The sequence below is a fragment of the Bos grunniens genome, chromosome 12 (genome assembly GCF_055505025.1).
Source record: "Bos grunniens cultivar Pamir isolate PY7600 chromosome 12, Bosgru_T2T1.0, whole genome shotgun sequence".
NCBI lineage: Eukaryota > Metazoa > Chordata > Mammalia > Artiodactyla > Bovidae > Bos > Bos grunniens.
The window spans coordinates 68678387-68701066 of NC_141176.1; the positions used below are offsets into that span (position 1 = coordinate 68678387).

Here is a 22680-nt window from a genome sequence, read left to right on the forward strand (position 1 = left end):
ATTTCCAGATACTGTGTATGATTTCTCCTCTGTCTCTGTCTTTAACTCCATCTGTCTCTCATCTCCAGTTCCATCACTCAACAATGTTTTTTCTCCCATGTCCTTTGCTGGTACTGGGAGGAGGAGATAGCAGTTTTCATTGAAATTTCTGTATTTCAGATTTTTGAGGAACACAGGGACAGAATCAATAATAAAGCTAGAAGGCAGTTTCCTAGCTGTTATGTGTGAGAGAGTGTTTGGGGTTTTGCAGAGGTGGGGGAAGTAAAAGGGATGGATTGATGGATAGATCTGATGGAGTATCCATCTCACCTCTGGAGGAATCACTTGGGATACTTTTATCCCTGAGTTATCACCCCTGACTCTGAAACTAGGTTGGTCTCATTGGTTCATTCAGTGTGGGGGTCCTGGACAGCCAAACTGATGGAAGAGATAAGACATCCCAAAGTCCTAAAGTATGCATGAGGTGTCAAGAAAACTTCAGCCTCCCTTCTCTAATCCAATCAGACATTAAACTGATCACTTAAGCTGGTGAATCAGCAAATCTTATTAATTATTCAGAAATGATTTGTTTTTGTTTTCAGATAAAATAAGCTCTGTTTTACAGAGGGTATGCAGAACCCAAAGGCTCCCTACTGTACTATATATCAGAGTTCTTATAACCAAAAACAATACATATGCACATTTCCTGTTCCTGCAATTCAACATTGAATTGTCTGCTCAAACACTGCAGATACTCAGGCATGACCTTCTTTGAAAGCAGAGAACAATGACTCTAAGAGGTAATTTTATGGAGACTGTGAGGGTGCTAATTTCCAGTTCAAATATAGTTTTCACCTTTAATAAAAAGTCCAAAAAAGGGGGTAGATGTGAGGCCTTTACTTCTATGCAAAGAGGGACAAATAGAGTTCACAGGTGTTCAAGGGTCAGGTCCACATAGGTCCTTTGTACAGCCAACACTTTAGAAAATCCAGAATAGTCAGCGAAGGGGTCTGATGAGATTTTCTTACTAGAGAATCTATTTGGCAGCCACAGGCCTCGTGTATGCATCAGTCGGGCCTAATAAAGACCCAAGGTGGGTAGCCACACCTTTAGAAAATGGGAGCAGGGACCAAGGAAAGAGATCGAAAGGAATACATAAATATATATTTATATACTTCCAGGTATAACATATATATTGAAAATAGTTGATTCTAATTATTTACAAATTCTGTTGTAAAATCTACCTACTCACTAAAATGTATTTATAACCCCCTAAATCAATACTAGCCATAGTTTTGCAGTCATTCACAGACATGTGCAGAGCAGTGAAAAATTTGAGTCACCCTGTCCCTCTCTGAGGCTGACCCAGGCAGTGCCCTTCATTGTCCTTCAGCCCCATACAGAGACAACCAGAGGATAGAGACCAGTGCAGTTTAGTGCAAGAAGCCTCCTCACCCGCCCACCCACGCACCACCACCACCCTGGCTTTGGAGTCAGTTGAATGGGGTTTGAATCCCAAACTCTGGCACCTGTTAGTGGGGTAGCCTCAAACAAGTCACCTGACACTAAGAAACCTTGTTTTCTCCTTTGCAAAATAAAGTAGAACTTACCAGAATGAGTTATTTTTAGGATTTAAGATTATAGTTTTGAGTGAACTCCGTCCAGGTGATGGTGATGGACAGGGAGGCCTGGCGTGCTGCGATTCATGGGGTCACAGAGTTCGACACGACTGAGTGACTGAACTGAACTGAACTGAACTGAAGATTGTAATTGTGAGATGTGTGTGTATAACATCAAGTCCTCGGACTTAGGACCCATCCTAGGTCCAGGATGATCACATTCCAAGATCCTTCATTTAATTATGTCTGCAAATAAGGCCATTGTATTTGTTAGTTCAGCTGCTCTAACAAAGTGCCATAGACTGGATGGATTATAAATAGCAATGATTTATTTTTCATAGTTATGGAGGCTAGAAGTCCAAGATCAAGGTACCAGTATTATCAGATTCTTATGTAGGCCCTCTCTGGTTTGCAGACTGACATCTTCTGTTGTATTCTCAGTTGGCAGAAATAGGCTGTCTCTTATAAGAGATGCTTATAATGGTGCTAATCCTATTTGTGAGGACCCCACCCTCATGACCTAATTACCACCAAAGGCCTCCATCTCTCAATACCATCACATCAGGGGTTAGGATTTCAGCATATGAATCTGGGGAAAACACATTTAGTCACTAACAATAGCATTCACAAAAACTGGAGGTTTTGGTCATTATCTTCTTGCAGGACCCTATTGTACATACTATATAGAGAATGAATTAGAATATGATTAAAAACCTATTTGAAATGTTCCAGTTATCCAGAGATTGCTTACCGTTTCCCAGTTAAAGAAACCAAAGGGGGGAAAATCTACCAGGAGCTGGCTTTTATTGAAATTCCCTTGACTTTGCTTTATCGGGCATTAATACACCTATTAGGGGCAAAAATCAGCTTTTCCTGAGAAAGGATGTTGAAGATCATTTCTGTACACAATACAGCTAGAGAAACACATTCTTTACAAACCGGACACCAATTTGAAAACACATTCACTCTCTGTGCTGTCCTTTGTTATAATGCTTTTGGAAATTCGCCTTTAAATTGAGCCATTTTCTCTCATAGCGTTTGCTTTCTGTCTGCATGTGAGTGCTCCGATTTCAAGGAGAACTTTAAATTTTTTCACAGGCCTTACTCCCAAATAAAGCACTGATCTCTGTCTTATTACAATGCCATTTTATCACATCTGCTAATTAAGAGCAGTCCTTTCCTTTAATTCTACTTAGCTGATAAGCAGTAAGAACAGTAAAGATGGTCAGGAGAGGAGGGAATAAATGGGATGTAAAGGAGCGCGCACTCCAAAAGCTGGAAAAACACAGACAAGAGAAAAACATTAGGGACCAAGAGAATTTATGAGATTAGAAGGGAAATTCCATAACTTGCTGGAAAAACTCAGCAGTGCCTACACTATTCCTAGCAATGGGTTAGTAATTCAGGAACTGGAAGTTGTGTAAGAACATTCTTAACCACACAGAACTTAGATCTCCTAGCCAAACCTGGCAACCATTTTTTTCTCTGTTTTTCCCAAGCTTTATTGAGGTATAATTGCCAAGTAAAATTGTATTATTTTAAAGTGTACAATATGATGATTTGTTATATATTCCCTCAGCTGAAGAAATTCCCTTGATCCAGTTAATTAACACATCTCTTACCTCACATATTTACCTTTATTTGTAGTTTTTAGTGAGAACACAAGTTCTACTCTATTCACTTCAGTTCAGATCAGTTCAATCGCTCAGTCGTGTCCAACTTTTTGCGACCCCATGAATAGCAGCACGCCAGGCCTCCCTGTCCGTCACCAACTCCTGGAGTTCACCCAGACTCACGTCCATCGAGTCAGTGATGCCATCCAGCCATCTCATCCTCTGTCATCCCCTTCTCCTCCTTCTCCCAATCCCTCCCAGCATCAGGGTCTTTTTCAATGAGTCAACTCTTCACATGAGATGGCCAAAGTATTGGAGTTTGAGCCTCAGCATCAGTCCTTCCAATGAACACCCAGGACTGATCTCATTTAGGATGGACTGGTTGGATCTCCTTGCAGTCCAAGGGATTCTTCTCCACAACCACAGTTCAAAAGCATCAATTCTTCCGTGCTCAGCTTTCATCACAGTCCAACTCTCACATCCATACATGACCACTGGAAAAACCATAGCCTTGACTAGACAGACCTTTATTGGCAAAGTAATATCTCTGCTTTTTAATATGCTATCTAGGTTGGTCATAACGTTCCTTCCAAGGAGTAAGTGTCTTTTAATTTCATGGCTGCAATCACCATCTGTAGTGATTTTGGAGTCCAAAAAGATAAAGTCTGACACTGTTTCCACTGTTTCCCCATCTATTTCCCATGAAGTGAGGGGACCAGATGCCATGATCTTAGTTTTCTGAATGTTGAACTTTAAGCCGACTTTTTCACTCTCCTCTTTCACTTTCATCAAGAGGCTTTTTAGTTCCTCTTCACTTTCTGCCATAAGGGTGGTGTCATCTGCATATCTGAGGTTATTGATATTTCTCCCAGCAATCTTAATTCCAGCTTGTGCTTCTTCCAGCCCAGCATTTCTCATGAGGTACTCTGCATATAAGTTAAATAAGCAGTGTGACAACATACAGCCTTGACGTACTCCTTTTCCTATTTGGAAACAGTCTGTTGTACCATGTCCAGTTCTAACTGTTGCTTCCTGACCTGCATATAGGTTTCTCAAGGGCAGGGCAGGTGGTCTGGTATTCCCATCTCTTTCAGAATTTTCCACAGTTTATTGTGATCCACACAGTCAAAGGCTTTGGCATAGTCAATAAAGCAGAAATAGATTTTTAGTAAATTTCAATTAAATAATATTGTCAACTGTAGTCACTACTTTATACAGTAGATCCTCAGACCTTGTTCATCTTATAAGGGAAAGTTTGTACTCTTTTACTGCTGCTGCTGCTGCTAAGTCACTTCAGTCGTGTCCAACTCCATAGACGGCAGCCCACCAGGCTCCCTCATCCCTAGGATACTCCAGGCAAGAACACTGGAGTGGGTTGCCATTTCCTTCTCCAATGCATGAAAGTGAAAAGTGAAAGTGAAGTCGTGTCTGACTCTTAGCGACTCTTTTAGTACCTTCTGCTTATTTACCCTGCCTCCCGACACCAACCCCTGGCAACCACCATTCACTTCCGTTTCTATGAATTCAACTATTTTTTTTTTTAGATTCCACATATATGTGATATATGGTATATTTTTTTCTCTGTCTAATTTATTTTACTTAGGATAATGTCCTCTGGATTTTTCTGTGTTGGCACAAATGATACACTTTCCTTCATTTTTATGGTTAAATATTTCATTATATTGATTTATAATGTATAAAACCACAATCCCAAAAAACTAACCATTCTGATCACATGGACCACAGCCTTGTCTGACTCAATGAAACTATGAACCCTGCCGTGAAGGGCCACACAAGGCGGACGGGTTGTGATGGAGAGTTCTGACAAAACATGGTCCACTGGAGAAGGGAATGGCAAACACTTCAGTATTCTTGCCTTGAGAACCCCATGAACAGTATGAAAAGGCAAAAAGATAGGATACTGAAAGAGGAACTCCCCAGGTCGGGAGGTGCCCAGTATGGTACTGGAGATTAGTGGAGAACTAACTCTAGAAAGAATGAGGAGGTGGGGCCAAAGCAAAAACAACATCCAGTTGTGGATGGCCCTGGTGATGGAAGTAAAATCTGATGCTTTTAAGAGCAGTATTGCATAGGAACCTGGAATGTTAGGTCCATGAATCAAGGCAAATTGGAAATGGTCAAACAGGAGATGGCAAAAGTGCACATCAACATTCTAGGAATCAGCGAACTAAAATGGACTGGAATGGGTGAAATTAACTAAGATGACCATTATATCTACTGCTGTGGGCAGGAATCCCTTAGAAGAAATGGAGTAGCCATCATAGTCAACAAAAGAGTCCAAAATGCAGACACTTGGATGCAATCTCAAAAACGACAGAATGATCTCTGTTCATTTCCAAGGCAAACCATTCAATATCACAGTAATCCAAGTGTATGCCCTGACCATTAATGCTGAAGAAGCTGAAGTTGAACGGTTCTATGAAGACCTACAAGACCTTCTAGAACTAACACCCAAAACAGATGTCATTTTCATTATAGGGGACTGGAATGCAAAAGTAGGAAGTCAAGAAATACCTGGAATAACAGGCAAATTTGGCCTTGGATTACAGAATGAAGCAGGGCAAAGCCTAACAGAGTATTCCCAAGAGAACGCACTGGTCATAGTAAACACCGTCTTCCAACAACACAAGCGAGGACTCTACACATGGACATCACCAAATGGTCAAAACCGAAATCAGATTGATTATATTCTTTGCAGCCAAATATGAAGAAGCTGTATGCTGCTGCTGCTGCTGCTAAGTAGCTTCAGTCGTGTCCAACTCTGTGCGACCCCATAGACTGAAGCCCACCAGGCTTCCCTGTCCCTGGGATTCTCCAGGCAAGAACACTGGAGTGGGTTGCCATTTCCTTCTCCGATGCATGAAAGTGAAAAGTGAAAGGGAAGTTGCTCAGTCGTGTCTGACTCTTAGCGACCCCATGGACTACAGCCTACCAGGCTCCTCCATCCATGGGTTTTCCAGGCAAGAGTACTGGAGTGGGGTGCCATTGCCTTCCAGGATAAGCTGTATACAGTCAGCAAAAACATGACTGGGAGCTGACTGTGGTGTGGATCATGAACTCCTTATTGCCAAATTCAGACTGAAATTAAAGAAAGTAGGGAAAACCACTAGACTATTCACGTATGACCTAAATCAAATCCCTTACAATTATACAGTGGAAGTGAGAAATAGGTTCATGGGATTAGATATGACAGCCAGAGTGCCAGAAGAACTATGGTTGGAGGTCAGGACATTGTGCAGGTGGCAGTGATCAAGACCATCCCCAAGGGAAAAAAAAAATGGAAAAAGGCAAAATGGTTGTCTAAGGAGACCTTACAAATAGCTATGAAAAGAAAAGAAGCGAAAAGCAAAGGAGAAAAGGGAAAATATACCCAATTGAATGTAGAGTTCCCAAGAATAGCAAGGAGAGATAAGAAAGCCTTCCTCAGTGATCAATGCAAAGAAATAGAGGAAAACAATAGAATGGGAAACACTAATCTCAAGAAAATTAGAGATACCAAGGGAACATTTCATGCAAAGATGGGCTCGATAAAGGACAGAAATGGTATGGACCTAACAGGACCTAAGAAGATGTGGCAAGAATACACAGAAGAACTGTACAAAAAAATCTTCATGACCAAGATAATCACGATGGTGTGATCACTCACCTAGAACCAGACATCCTGGAATGTGAAGTCAAGGCCTTAGGAAGCATCACAATGAACAAAGCTAGTGGAGGTGATAGAATTCCAGTTGATCTATTTCAAAACCTAAAAGATGATGCTGTGAAAGTGCTGCACTCAGTATGCTAGCAAATTTGGAAAACTCAGCAGTGGCCACAGGACTGGAAAAGGTCAGTTTTCAAACCAATCTCAAAGAAAAGAAATGCCAAAGAATGCTCAAACTACCACACAATTGCACTCATCTCACACACTAGCAAAGCAATGCTCAAAATTCTCCAAGCCAGGCTTCAACAGTACGTGAACTGTGAATTTCTAGATGTTCAAGCTGGATTTAGAAAAGGCCAAGGAACCAAAATCAGATTGCCAATATCTGTTGGATAATTGAAAAGTCAAGAGAATTCCAGAAAGACATCTACTTCTGTTTTATTGACTAAGGCAAAGCCTTTGACTGTGTGGATCACAACAAACTGTGGAAAATTCTTCAAGAGATGGGAATACCAGACTACCTGACCTCCCTCCTGAAAAATCAATATGCAGGTCAAGAAGGAACAGTTAGAACAAGACAGGGAACAACAGACTGGTTCCAAATGGGGAAAGGAATACATCAAGTCTGTATATTGTCACCCTGCTTTTTTTTTAATATAAATTTATTTATTTCAATTGGAGGCTAATTACTTTACAATATTGCATTGGTTTTGCCATACATTAACATGAATCCACCAAGGGTGTACATGTGTTCTCCATCCTAAACCCCCCTCCCACCTCCCTCCCCATACCATCCTTCTTTTTTAACTTATATGCAGAGTACATTATGAGAAACGCTGGACAGAGTGAAGCACAAGCTGGAATCAAGATTGCCGGGAGAAATATCAATAACCTCAGATATGCAGATGACACCACCCTTGTGGCAGAAAGCGAAGAACTAAAGAGCCTCTTGATGAAAGTGAAAGAGGAGAGTGAAAAAGTTGGCTTAAAACTCACCAATTAAAATAAGTAAATTGAAAAAAAAAAAAACTCACCATTCAGAAAATGAAGATCATGGCATCTGGTCCCATCACTTCATGGCAAATAGATGGGGAAACAGTGGAAACAGTGAGACTTTATTTTGAGGGGCTCCAAAATCACTGCAGATGATAATTGCAGCCATGAAATTTAAAGATGCTTGCTCCTTGGAATAAAAGTTATGACCAGCCTAGACAGCATATTAAAAATTAGAGACATTACTTTGCCAACAAAGGTCCATCCAGTCAAAGCTTTGGTTTTTCCAGTAGTCCAGCAAGAAGATCCAACCAGTCCATCCTAAAGGAAATCAGTACTGAATTTTCACTGGAAGGACTAATGCTGAAGCTGAAACTCCAATACTTTGGCCACCTGATGCAAAGAATTGACTCATTGGAAAAGACCCTGATGCTGGGAAAGATTGAAGGAGGGAGGAGAAGGGGGCGACAGAAGATGAGATGGTTGGATGGCATCACCGACTCAATGGACATGAGTTTGAGTAAACTCCAAGAGCTGGTGATGGACAGGGAGGCATGGCGAGCTGCAGTCCATAGGGTTGCAAAGAATTGGACATGACTGAGCAACTGAAATGAACTGAACTGATAATGTATATATCATATATACCTTGGCTATTGTGAGTAATGCTTCAATGAACATGGGAGTACAGATATTTCTTCAATATAGTGGTCTCATTTCCTTTGGATGTATACCCAGAATTGGAATTGCTAGATTATGTAGAGCTATTTTTAATTTCTCAAGGAACCTCCATACTGTTTTCAGTAGCAACTGCACCAGTATACATCCCTACCAAGAGTGTAGAAGTGTTCCCTTTTCTCCACATCCTCACCAATATTTCTTATCTCTTATCTTTTTGATAATGGACATTCTATTAATAATATTGTATTTATTGTGTTTCCCTTGTGTTCAGTGAAGTGGAGCACTTTTTTATGTACCTATTAGCCATTTCTACATCTTTTTTTGGAAAATGTCTCTTCAGATCCTTTCCTTGCAAGAAGTGTTTATGTTCCCACTTGAAAACTGCTTTCTTGTTTGTTGAATGTTGTCCTGTGGAACCCTGGAGTGTTGTGCCGTGTTGGCTATCAAAGTTAGGAGATTTGAGGTCCCAGCCCTCAGGTGACGGCCACAAAATTAGGGCACTGTGTGTGGGCAAGTTCCTTCGAGGAAGTAGATGGAGCCTTGGTTTTATGGTTGGAGTGAGCCAGAGGGAAGATGTGAGGAAGTGCCCACTGGCAAGCAGAGGCTCTTAGAAGGATAGCTGCTGCTGCTGCTGCTAAGTCACTTCAGTCGTGTCCGACTCTGTGCGACCCCATAGACGGCAGCCCACCAGGCTCCCCCCGTCCCTGGGATTCTCCAGGAAGAACACTGGAGTGGGTTGCCATTTCCTTCTCCAATGCATGAAAGTGAAAAGTGAAAGGGAAGTCGCTTAGTCGTGTCCAACTCCTAGCGACCCCATGGACTGCAGCCCACCAGGCTCCTCTGCCCATGGGACTTTCCAGGCAAGAGTACTAGAGTGGGGTGCCATTGCCTTCTCCAGAAGGATAGCTGTGAGCACCTAAATGCACTCTGATTAGAAGCCAGACATCAGTCAGCAGCCCATAAAATAAGCAATCATTTTCACCTCCTCCCTCTGCTCTGAGCCCTGGGGAAACAGCCATGGTGAATGCTCACATGCCTACTGATAAGTGTTTCTTCATTTGCTCTAGTCCACTGGGTCTTGTGAACTCAAACCTCACTGACTTTCAAAGCTAATGATGTGAGGGTCCATCCCTCTGGTGACAGCCTTAAATGTTGGGGTGCTATTAATAGACATATGGTCCCAGGCCCTTGCTGTTCGGGGGAAGCTGGGTTTATGGTGAGAGTGTCTCAATCTTTTCTACCTGCTTTGATGTGAATACTTTCTCAGTCACCCAATGTGTAGGAGTCATTTAGCTAGTTTCTAGATTTCTCTCAGAGGGAATGATTCCATGTGTAGCTTTATATTTGGTGCTACTGTGGAAGGAGGGAAATCCAAGAGCCTCCATCTTGGCGACGTCCTCCAGTGACCATGAGTATCTTTTTGATCCTTCAAACTCAGCATGTCCCACACTGAAATAAACTTCCCTCTCAGACGGTCCTTCTTGCTGGTGATGTTAAAATAGTCTGTGTACTCCTAGCCATTTTGTTTTAAACCTGAGATTCTCCTGTGCTTTTCTCTGCGCTTTTCTTTTTCTGTATGTTATCTTGTTAAATTCTTGTGACAGCCTTGTGCGGTACCTGTGAAAATCCCAAGAGAAGTTGTGAAACTCATCCAAGGTATAAATAGTGCCATAAATGTATCAAAAGTGCATTTGAGAGAGTAAATATTGTGGTATGTTGCCTGAAGGCTATGTTATGTATGATTTCTCCTGTACATTTTAAAATATATTGCATTCCACTGACTTGTTTGACCCTATAGCATTTACCAAAACAGCTTTGCTAGTATATCATTGTCCAAAATTGAGGAGTTGAAAAAGCAATGCCATGAAACTTATTATTTTGCATACTATTAGCAAGGATGTCATTTATTCTCTTAAACCATGTCCACATACCATTGGAAGAATATTTCCATGACTCAGTATTAGGATTAATTGTATTCTGGGAGTAACTAGCTTGACCTTATTTATGGGTTTATTTGACCGTGTAACTGATATATATTAATGTATATATATATATGTATATATATATATATATATATATATAGCCTGTTGACGAGCTCACAGTCGAATCGATGAAGCAAATCTAAGAATTTAACTGAACCTACATTGTCACCTTCTCAGATTCCCTTGACCAGCTCCTTCTTTCTTTCTTGGTGGCCTCCTCACCTAAGCCATGTCTCTCTTCTCTTCTGAAATTGCAAGACCCCAAAGCACAAAGGGAATTTAACTTCATTTGTGGCTGCAGAGTGGCTAAAAGCAAACTAAAATGTTCAGGGGAGACAAGGGAGGGTTCCCTGTCACTGAACATATATGTATAAATAACATAGGAGGCCAGAGGAGCCAGGCCAGAGTGGCTCTCCTTGTTCTCTGGGTTACTGCAAGGTGTACTTCCTCCTCAGGACCCTTCCTGGGAATTCTGGCATCAGGATGGGCAAGCGTGCCTTCCGAGAGGCCAGGTCAGCTGAGTTTCTTGGTGGCTCCTTGTGGAGCTGAAGCCAGGGCGGCAGTGTTTCTTATCACAATGCTTTACTTACTTCCTTGGCTCATTTCACCCTTTCTCCTGACTCTCAGGCGTCAGGCTTCTATTTCTGAAATAAAATGTTGGTGCCTTAATCCATGCTTCATGCTCTGCTTTGTTGAGAAGTGGGGTTAAGACAAATGTAAAAGAATCTGTTCCAGGCTTAAATCAGACCTCCTCCTGGCTGCCTCTTGGTTGGCTGGTTGGCATGAAGGGTAGTGACCACCTTTTTTGATCACTGAACTGGGTTTACATTGCCAAGAATTTGTCTTTGGCAGAAACTTTTCCTTTTGATGTCTTTCTTAACAAAAAACTGAGACTAAGCATCATTCCAGTGTTATCCCCCAAACTCCATCATTTTGACCCCTTATTTCTAGTTGGAACTATAGGAATGACAGAAAACACAAAAGAGCAACTGACTGTAGCCTGCTGTTAATATACTTGAAATAACTTGTCAGACTTCCACTGTGAAAGTAGATTTTTTTTTTCAGATGGCAGAAACTAGAAGTGCCATAAAATCAGAAATAAGCTGTGAAATGCACTTTAAGTTAATATGAAAGTGTGCTGTTCCATTGACCTAGTGTTCTGAAAAGCAAGCAGCATTGTCTTTTGAAGCATAATAAAACTGCAATGAGGATTTCTTTGTGAACAGGAGTTGAGGCGGGAGAGGACTCTCTTTTTTTCTTTGTTTATTATTTTATTGCAAACTAAAAGTGATGGTTCTCTGTGACCTGCATCAGAAATAAATCCTAAAACAGAATATTAGCAATTTTGATGGTTCGTCAGTCTTAGCCTCCCTAAAATCAGTTTTATGTGTACCCTGAATTCACTTTTTGTTCTCAATGTGTTTTCCCTGTGGTCTCTCTAATTATTTTGATCTTCTAAAACAAGTTAATAAAACATCTTTTTTTCATAAATGAATGTGTGTGATTGACATGAAACTGCCTTTATTTTCACTTCAATGGACTCCATTTGGTCAAAGCAGAATATGATAAGTGTACTGTCTCCTTCTTAAAGACCATTTTAATTGTATTGCCTTTTTAAAATATTCAAAAACAACTCATGGCAAGGAAATAATAAGCTAATGTTAAAAGTAAGGCCAAGTTCTTATTGCTTGTCCACATTTATGGGAATTCAGGAATAGGGAAGAAAAAAAAAAACTGATAGGAGCCATCCACAAAGCAACAAAGAAGGAAGATAGCAAAGAGAAACCCAGCATTTTGGGTTTTTTTTTTTTTTTTTTCAAATTTCAAACCCTGCCACAGGAAAAAATATTACATTGAGGTCTGTTCCAATGCATTCTAAGCCTTCCGGATGCACCGTGGAATCTATTCTGAGGCCATTAAAGAACATTCTCCTTGACCTTGTCTTCCAAGGTCCTATTAGGAAGAGGAAGCATTGCACTCAGGAAGAAATGAGGAAGACCCTCTGTGTTCTGGCCTGAGGACACTAAGAGCAAAGGAATACGCAGAGCTTTGTGGGGTCTGATTTTATGCCCTGGAGATTAGATTTTGCTGTAAATTTTCATGCAGAAGTCATATGAAGAAGTGATTAGAAGCCCGACTTTGAGATGAAAGGCCTGGATGAGATCCCAGCCACGTCAGCCAAGGACCCCAGGGCCTGCCACATCGTAATCTTCCAAGTCTCACTTTTCTCAACTGTTAAAAACAAAAATATTCACACCAACCTCATAAAGTGCTTGGAGATCAATAATATCATTTTAATATGGCTGTTAGGCCATCATCGTTTCACGAGATGGGGGTGGGGTTTTCATGAATTATTTTCATCAGTGTATTTCTAGCACCTAATGTGTAGCAGGCCCTCAAGATTAATTTCTCAAGTGGTTTAAAGGGACTTAAAATTACCATTGACTGACCTATGTGCCAAGCAATCTTCTATTATTATTGGGATGATCAAAGGGTTATTTTGTTCAGGATTTGATTGTTTTCTGGGGGATGATCAAAGAGGGCAGTTTTTATGATGTTCTTCCTTGAAGCAATCTCAAGGTCATTGGAGGCTGTTAAAGAAAACTAAAAACATGTCACTATGGCCCTCTTTTTTCTCCAGGCCTCTAATTGTATCAGTATTTTCCTCTGAGGTTCCACATTAAAATTGAGTTGATAAGGGTGTTCCAGGGCTAAAACAGAGTCTGGGAACTCCTCATCTCTCACAGCCCAGGTTCCACACTAACTAATGCCCTCTGCCAGGAGCAACACCCTCACTTCTAGGTTCTTTGGAGTGTCCACCTTTATCAAGAGATCCATGAGAGGACTTAATTTTGAGAACCTGGACTGTGTCTCCATGAACATGACTCATCAGATAAAATGCTCACATCAAGCACTTGGATGTCCAGAATCTCCACGGGGGAAAAGACCACCTTCCAACTGTGCCAGGTGACAAACCGTTCCCTATCAGTTAGTAAACCAGAGGGCTGGGCTTCCGGAGTCCTGAAGGTGCAGTCAGTGCTCTGTTGTTGATTAAAGATGGAATTACTTACCTCGATGGCACCCCAGCAAGAACTTCTCAAATCTGTGTGCAAACCACTACTCTTATCGTCCTGCTGGCAGTTTCATTCAGTCAATTATGAGTCAGTTTATTAAAGGAGGTGTTACCCCATTTTGCCTCCTTCTTCCATCCCCTTTAAGAATTCTAAAAAATTTTATTTGGCCGCCTTCAGAGCATCAAAATGTAAGGCCCAGCAGATATTTATTTGAAGTAAAGGGTGCTAGAATATGGACAGGGCCTCTGAGGAAGCATTCATGAATCCCTGGATTCATGAATCTGGCAGTTTAGAAATGAAGGCAAAATCATCTGGAATTACATGTTGACCTTGTCTTATGTTTCATAATGGAAACCTAAAATACTGGTATTCCGGTGTCCATTTTTAAGTTGAGACCGCTTGGCTTTGTTCCTTCTCATTTCTGCTTTGTGTACTCAAATTTAGTCTTCTATAACCACTGTTTAGGAGTAGGAGAAACAGAAGGCCTAAGAAGTAGCTGATTATAAGGAGCCAGTGATTTGGGTGCTTTTCCTGCTGTGTAGACACAACTGTCAAGGCCTTCGGTCTAGACATTCACCTGCTCCTTCATACCAATCACCCTTTTGCTCTTCCCTCCTTTTCCAGGGCTTATGTCCTTCAACCCCTTCCTCCCGCAGCAGATTTTTACAAATTTTACAATCCAGTTTTCCCCATAATCATTTACAGTAATTGTTCCCTTGATGGTCCTTAATAACTTCTTTCTAATAGTCAATCCATCAGCCAAACCTCAGCCTTTATCCTCCTTAACCCTTCCGTAACTCTCCACCATTCTTAAATTTCTCCAACCTTTTCTTAGTTTTTAATCCTCATCCTGTGACAACTCTTCTGATTATTTCCTCTTCATCTCTTTCATTTTTTTCCATCTCATCTTCATGCCTTGAAATGAGAGCATCCTCTGAGCATCTCTTGGTGTCTACTCTTTCTCATGCAGGCTCTGGGGCTTTAGCTTTCATCCCCGTATAAATCATTACTTCCTCTCCAACCTCTCTTCTTAGCTTCATTCTAATTTTCTGAGTTGCATGATAGAAATGTCGGCTTGAAGGTCTGCCTCATATCTCAAATTTAGCAAGTCCAGAACTGAACTCATCATATTTCCCATGCTGCTCTTCCTGCTGGGTCCATATTTCTTTTCATGGGTCCACCATTATCCCAGAAGCCTTGAATCAATTCTGAACCAGTCCCTTTTTTCACATTCTGTTTATAGTCCAAGGCCATCCTAACAAATCTCTCACAGTCTGACTTGCTAATTCTTCTTCATCTCCCCTAGTTCCATCCCCTCCACTCAAGCTGCCATTACCTAACTAGTCCCCTGTGTCCGTTTTCTCTCCTTCCAATCCATCTATCCACTGCTATCCAGATTAATCTTCCTCATGTACCTACTGGCTTGTGACCTTCCCTTACTATGAAATCTTCCAGAGTTCTTTTTAAAGCCTAACAAAGTAGAAATTTTTTCATTAACCTTAGGTTCCTACAGCTTCTATAGCCAGCTGACATGTGAGTTTTTTAACCAACAGAAGTTTCCTGAGTAAGCCCACACTGCAGAAAACAGAAAGAGGAAAAAAAAGAAATTGAGTCTCCCACTCTAGTTATATGCTAAGCAACTGAAAAAAAAAAGTCTTTATCATCAGATGTAAAAAAGTTCAACAGATGTTTGTTAAATAAAATTCAAATAAATTGAATCAAACAAATAAAACATTTTAAGACTTGCATATTGAATCATATATGGCGAGCAAGAAAGGCAAATCAAAACAAATGAAGAGGAAGAGAACAGAGATATGGAAATAGAAAGCTGTCAAGAGTCAGAGTTTTAAACTTTTCCTTGGTTGTGAAAATTCACCTGTAGTGTCTGAGCCTGAGAAGCAAACATCTTCTTGACTCTTTTTATCCTGTTAGGGAGACTGATGTGGAAAAGACTTGAACTCTCTCTAGCAGCTATCAGTTCAGTTCAGTTCAGTCGCTCAGTCATGTCCGACTCTTTGCGACCCCATGAATCACAGCACGCCAGGCCTCCCTGTCCATCACCATCTCCCGGAGTTCACTCAGACTCACGTCCTTCAAGTTGGTGATGCCATCCAGCCATCTCATCCTCTGCCGTCCCCTTCTCCTCCTGCCCCCAATCCCTCCCAGCATCAGAGTCTTTTCCAATGAGTCAACTCTTTGCATGAGGTGGCCAAAGTACTGGAGTTTCAGCTTTAGCATCATTCCTTCCAAAGAACACCCAGGGCTGATCTCTTTTAGAATGGATTATAGAGGGTCACAAAAGGGCTTATGTATGTCTTCTTGATGAAAGTGAAAGAGGAGAGTGAAAAAGTTGCCATAAAACTCAACATTCAGAAAACTAAGATCATGGCATCCAGTCAAATTACTTCATGGCAAATGGATGGGCAAACAATGGAAACGGTGACAGACTTTATTTGGGGAGTCTCCCAAATCACTAGAGATGATAACCGCAGCCATGAAATTAAAAGACGCTTGCTCCTTGGAAGGAAAACTATGATCCTAGACAGCATATTAAAAAGCAGAGACATTACTTTGCCAACAAAGATCCATCTAGTCAAAGCTATGGTTTTTCCAGTAGTCATATATGGATGTGAGAGTTGGACTATAAAGAAAGCTAAGCACCAAGAAAAAAATTAATGCTTTTGAACTGAGGTATTGGAGAAGATTCTTGAGAGTCTATCCTAAAGGAAATCAATCCTGAATACTCATTGGAAGGACTGATGCTGAAGCTGAAACTCCAATGCTTTAGCCACCTGATGTGAGGAACGGACTCACTAGAAAAGACCCTGATGCTGGGAAAGATTGAAGGTGGGAGGAGAAGGGGATGACAGAGGATGAGATGGTTGGATGGCATCACTGATTCAATGGACGAGTTTGAGTAAACTCCAGGAGTTGGAGATGGACAGGGAAGCCTGGCATGCTGCAGGTCATGGGGTCACAAAGAGTCAGACATGACTGAAAGACTGAACTGAACTGAACTTAATGTCCTCTTGATAATAATGTAAACAAATGAAAATAGATTTGAAATAAACACATGGAATGAGCTATCTGTTCTTAAGTTTGATACTTGAAGGACTTAATTTTTCTGAAGTTCCTCACATTAAATAAGGGTACTTTATGTGTGTGTTAATGATCATTTCCCAACCCTAGCACTATTGTTATTTTGTGGCAGGTAATTCTCTATTATGCTTCCCAGGTCGCTCAGTGATGAAGAATCTGCCTGCCAGTGCAGGAGACGTGGGTTTGATCCCTGGGTTGGGAAGATGCCCTGCAGACAAAAATGCTTGCCTGGGAAATCTCATGGACAGAGGAGCCTGGCAGTCCACAGTTCATGGGGTCACAAAGAGTCAGACATGACTTAGAGACCAAATAATAACAACAATTCTCTATTGTGGAGGTCGCCCTGTGCATTGTCAGATGTTTTGTTGTTGTTTGATCAGTCGTGTGTGACTCTTTGTGACACTGTAACTGTAGCCCACCAGCCTCCTCTCTCTGTGGAATTTTCCAGGCAAGAATACTGGAGTGGGTTGCCCTGCCCTTCTCCAGGGGTCGGATATTTAGCTGTATCCCTAAACTCTACCTACTAGATGCTAGTAGCATTCGCGGACCTCCTTCCAAGCTGTGTCAAATAAAAATGTCTCTAGACATTGCCAAGTGTCCCCCGGGTAGTAAAGTCTAAATTTAGATGGAGATACGTATATTTAGAACGCATATTTTCCCTCCAAAAGCATTGAAAATGGCCAGGCTAACCCATTTTCCCATGGAAAAGCAATTGGACCCTTTTTTATTTCTTCCTTCCAAAACCCCTCCTGTTTACATTCCTTTAGACTGAGCTTCTAATCAGTTTGTACTCTGCAATATTATGCAAAATTTTTTAACATCCGTAATACTTGACAGCTATGAAACAGACAAGACTCATGGGCATCATTCCAAACCACCTCTTTGAATGAATATACAAATATGGAAGGAAAGAGCCCAACTGTCCAAATTCTGATAACTCCTGATTGGGGTCTAGTGAACACTTGAGTCGTAAACATCCCCTCATTATAACAGAGCAGACAGATGCAAAAAAAAAAAAAAAAAAAGAGCATCATGCTGAAAAACATTTCTATACTAGAATCCATTTTCCTTTTAAACAAACTCCCACACTGTTCAACACTAATCTGTGTACCTGAAGTGCATTTTATGTTATTTTTCATTTTGCCCTTATGCAAACACAGTACCGGGCTATAGATGCACTTAATTATTTTTAATGGTAATGGTCTTATTCATAATACTCATCCAAGGGTAGAATGAATCCAGAATGTTAAATGAATTTTGAGTAGAATTACAGAGAGGCAGCAGTTGCATTGGAACGAGGACAGTTGTCACCTCCTGATACTCACCTGCCACGTGACAGATTATTAGGTATAGAACTTTGACTCCTCATACTACAAAATCTCATCCTTACAGGTCACCAAAACCCCTTGGAGAGGTTACTATTCTATTTAAGATGTAGATAAAGAGAACAAAATGAAAATTTACTATTCTGGAAACCTGATTATTTTTTAAAAATAACCACTATCCTCTAGTTTTAGCACACATAATAATTTTGTTCTGACAAATCTACAGAATTTAAGTTTAAAATTGCTTTTCCTGTAAAAGCTTACTGAAACGAAACCCTGTTTTGATCAAGGCAATAGAATATGTTTCTATTCTCCAAATAAAAGATGTGTTAAAGGAACCTGTGGCTGAGTGGTCTGTGGCTGAGCTCTGTGTGTACTTTATACAATGACTGTCAGTATTGGCCATCTGTCAAATGTATTTAAACTCAGCTCCCTTATTTAGCCTGTGTTTATTACAGCGCAAGACCAATTTGTTACTCATGAGTCTCTCACTCTCCCTCTTCCTATTTATTATTCAACTTCTTATTTGTGTGTAGAGTGATGTAGCTCCAAATTTGAGAATCCCACACAAAGTGACATTGTATGTGCACCAGCAGCGTGACCGAGGCCGTATTTCATGTTCTATTTTTTGGGGGTTGCTGATTATTCTACTGGAACTCTCTAAATTTGCGGTATCTATAAATAATGCTTCTTCTGATGTTAATTAGCTCTATTCATACATCCTCTTTATTATACGTGTGATATACAGTATATATGGCTGTCCTTTGTAGTCTAGATAATGCTGCTGATGGTGGTTCCTATCTCTGTGGCTGCCACTGCAGGAAAGAGCAGCGTGGGCCACGCAGCACATCCCACTCTGCATACACAGGGCAGTATTCAGAAATGAGAAATGCCCATCTTCAATTAGCACTATTATAATAGTCTTCACTTCCTCCTGCAGCAAAGATACCAAGTTTAGCGTATTTTATCAAAAATTTTATGCTTTAGCCTCTGGACTCCAGGCTAATGCCCTGAGCCACAAGGTCAACACCCATGCTAGAAAAAGAAGGAGGGGACCCAGCCTGTATGGGCAAAACAATGGATCATGGGTTAAAGAATGCATTCTTATACATCTTGGACCTGCTGTAAATTCTTCTTTCAATCCACTAGCTTCTCTTAAAGTCAAAGCAACTTTTATTCTTAAATATAAATACCTTCTTTACAAAGGTTAATTGATATGTAATAGGGTTTTTTTTTTTTTGAAGCTGAGATACTGCTTGTTAAAGGTAAACTTTATGTCAAAACTTAAGGTTTTATATGTATATATATACATATGCATACATGTAATTGTATGTCTGGATATACATATCATACACATAGAAGGTTAAATCCAGAGTGGAAGTCAATTTGGTTCTTACTGCCCTACAATCCCTACCAGTGTTTCTGAGGACTTTGGGGAGTACCCTGTTACTACCTGCAGTCCACAATGTAAAGCCCGTCTTAATAAATAACTTCAAGTAGTCATCAAATGCTAATAACAATTTGCACTTGATGTATGCAATTGTACACCAGTAACAAAGCTTTCACACTGTCTTGCCTCCTAGAGACAGATCAGAGCTCTCATCTCCATTTGAAAGAATGACAGACTCTAAAAGAGAGGTGGCACTTGAAGGGAGACCCAGAGTAGTGGATATAATGTGGAAAAGGTGGTGTCTAGTGGAAACGGATGAGATATGAGCATGTGGAGGAGTTCACTGTAAATAGAAGAATAAGCAGCAAGACAAGGAGAACATGGGGGAGATGTGAGGTCACATGATGACAAGGGGAAATGGTGGGAGTGAAGGAAGCTGCCAACATTTATGTGTCAGTCACTAAGCCAAGCCTTTCACATGTTGTCCCCCAAACGACTGTAGGAGGTCAGAAGTCTTATTTGTCCCATCTCAGAAAGCAGGAATCAGAGCTGGAGCATGTAGTGGACAGACAGATAGCAGTGCTGAACTTGAAGTTAGCCTCTGGACTCCGGGCTAATGCCCTGAGCCACAAGGTCAACACCCATGCTAGAAAAAGAAGGAGGGGACCCAGCCTGTATGGGCAAAACAATGGATCAAAAAGTCAGAGATTCTTCTAAAGCCTCTCCCTTACATCTGAGCTGATAGGTGTGGTTAGTGTGACACAGAGAGTCTGGCCCTGCTCTAGAGGAAATGAATCCTTGTCCCCACTCTGTCATAAACTTGCCTTGAGACCTTTAATCTTTTTCCTGCGTTTATGTTAAAACAGTCTGCTCAATTACAAAATTTTTTTTGTTCAGTCTCTGTCATGTCCAACTCTTTGCAACCCCATGGAATGCAGCACACCAGATTTCCCTGTCCTTCAGTATCTCCCATAGTTTGCTCAAACTCATGTCCTTTGAGTGGATGATGCCATCCAACTATCTCATAATCTGTGACCCTCTTCTCCTCCTGCCCTCAATCTTTCCCAGAATCAGGGTCTTTTTCAGTGAGTCAGTTCTTCCCATCAGGTGACCAAAGTATTGTAGCTTCAGCTTCAGCATCAGGCCTTCCAATGAATATTCAGGGTTGATTTCCTCTAGGACTGACTGGTTTGATCTCCTTGCTGTCCAAGGAACTCTCAAGAGTCTTCTCCAGCACCACAGTTCAAAACCATCAATTCTTCGGCCCTCAGCCTTCTTTAAAATAAGGAGGCTAAGATAAATGATTTCTTCTGTCTTTTGCAATGTCTTCCATCTTCCACAATATTTGTATGAAATTTAAAGTGATATGCAGAGCCTGCTGAGGGCTGAGGTCACAACATCTGCTGACCATGAAAGCCACGTTGGCCTGACACCTGCCAACACTGGCTTGCAAGTGTATCCCGAACCATACCCATCTGTTACAGCTTTCCTCCACAGAGAAGGTAATTTTTTTCTCTGAAGTATAGTTCACCTACAATGTTGTGTTAATTTCTTCTATACAGAAAAGTGACTCAGATACACATCTGTACATTATTTTTCATATTCTTTTCCATTATGTTTGTCACAGGGCATTGAATATAGTTCCATGTGCTCTACAACAGGACCTTGTTGTTTATCCACCCCACATATTGAATAGTTTGTCTCTACTAATCCCAATCTCCCAATCCTCCCCTCCCCGACCTACCTCTCCTCCCCTGTGGAAACCGCAAGTCTGTTCTCTATATCTGTAAGTCTGTTTTTGTTTTGTAGATAGGTTGATTGTGTCATATTTTAGATTCCACATATAAGTGAAATCGTATGGTATTTGTCTTTCTCTTTCTGACTTTGCTTAGTATGGGCTGGTACTTTTGTACTCCAAGCCTCCCTGAGTAAGCACTGGAGCTGATGAATGACCTGAGGAGTTGAATGAGGTCCTCTGTAGGACTTTCCCTTCTGAGCTGGCCTCCTCAGATCTCATTCACATTCGGTTCAATTCAGTTCAGTCGCTGAGTCGTGTCCGACTCTGTGACCCCATGAACCGCAGCACGCCAGGTCTCCCTGTCCATCACCAACTCCCGGAGTCCACCCAAACCCATATCCATTGAGTCGGTGATGCCATCCAACCATCTCATCCTCTGTCGTCCCCTTCTCCTCCTGCCTTCAATCTTTCCCCGCATCAGGGTCTTTTCCAATGAGTCAGCTCTTCGAATCAGGTGGCCAAAGTATAGGAGTTTCAGCTTCAACATCAGTCCTTCCAATGAACACCTAGGACTGATCTCCTTTAGGATGGATTGGTTGGATCTCCTTGCAGTCCAAGGGACTCGCAAGAGTCTTCTCCAACACCACAGTTCAAAAGCATCAATTCTTCGGCGCTCAGCTTTCTTTATAGTCCAACTCTCACATCCATACATGACCGCTGGAAAAACCATAGCCTTGACTATGCTATGCTATGCTAAGTCACTTCAGTCGTGTCTGACTCTCTGTGACCCCATAGACGGCAACCCACCAGGCTCCCCTGTCCCTGGGATTCTCCAGGCAAGAACACTGGAGTGGGTTGCCATTTCCTTCTCCAGTGCATGAAAGTGAAAAGTGAAAGTGAAGTCGCTCAGTTGTGTCGGACTCTTAGCAACCCCATGGACTGCAGCCTACCAGGCTCCTCTGTCCATGGGATCTTCCAGGCAAGAGTACTGGAGTGGGGTGCCATTAGACGGACCTTTGTTGACAAAGTAATATCTCTGCTTTTTAATAGGCTGTCTAGTTTGGTCATAACTTTCCTTCCAAGGAGTAAGCATCTTTTAATTTCATGGCTGCCATCACCATCTGCAGTGATTTTGGAGCCCAGAAAAATAGTCAGCCACTGTTTCCACTGTTTCCCCATCTATTTGCCATGAAGTGATGGGACCAGATGCCATGATAAAAGAAAATATCCAGTTTTGATTCCTTCAACTTAAGAGATCTGTAAAGAAACAAAGTTGCATAAAGATCAGAAGGTGATACATTTGAAAAGCTACCATTTAATATACATTTATCACATCCAACAAGGTACTCAGCCTTTCACCTACTACACTGTCTCTTATTAACCCTCCCAACAAGCAAATAATTTAGGCACCACTGCCCCATATTGCAAGACAAGAAGTAGAAGCTCAATGAGATCTGCATTAGGGCCATATCACCTTAAGTAGCAGAGCTGAAATCCAAATGGAGGCAGGGGTCTCCTTGACT

General features: G+C 41.3%; 1 protein-coding gene across 5 annotated transcripts in view; it reads left to right on the forward strand.

Annotated features, from left to right (window-relative positions):
• GPC6 (glypican 6) overlaps positions 1-22680 on the forward strand; it is a 1234490-nt gene that overhangs the window by 697435 nt on the left and 514375 nt on the right. The window lies entirely within an intron of this gene.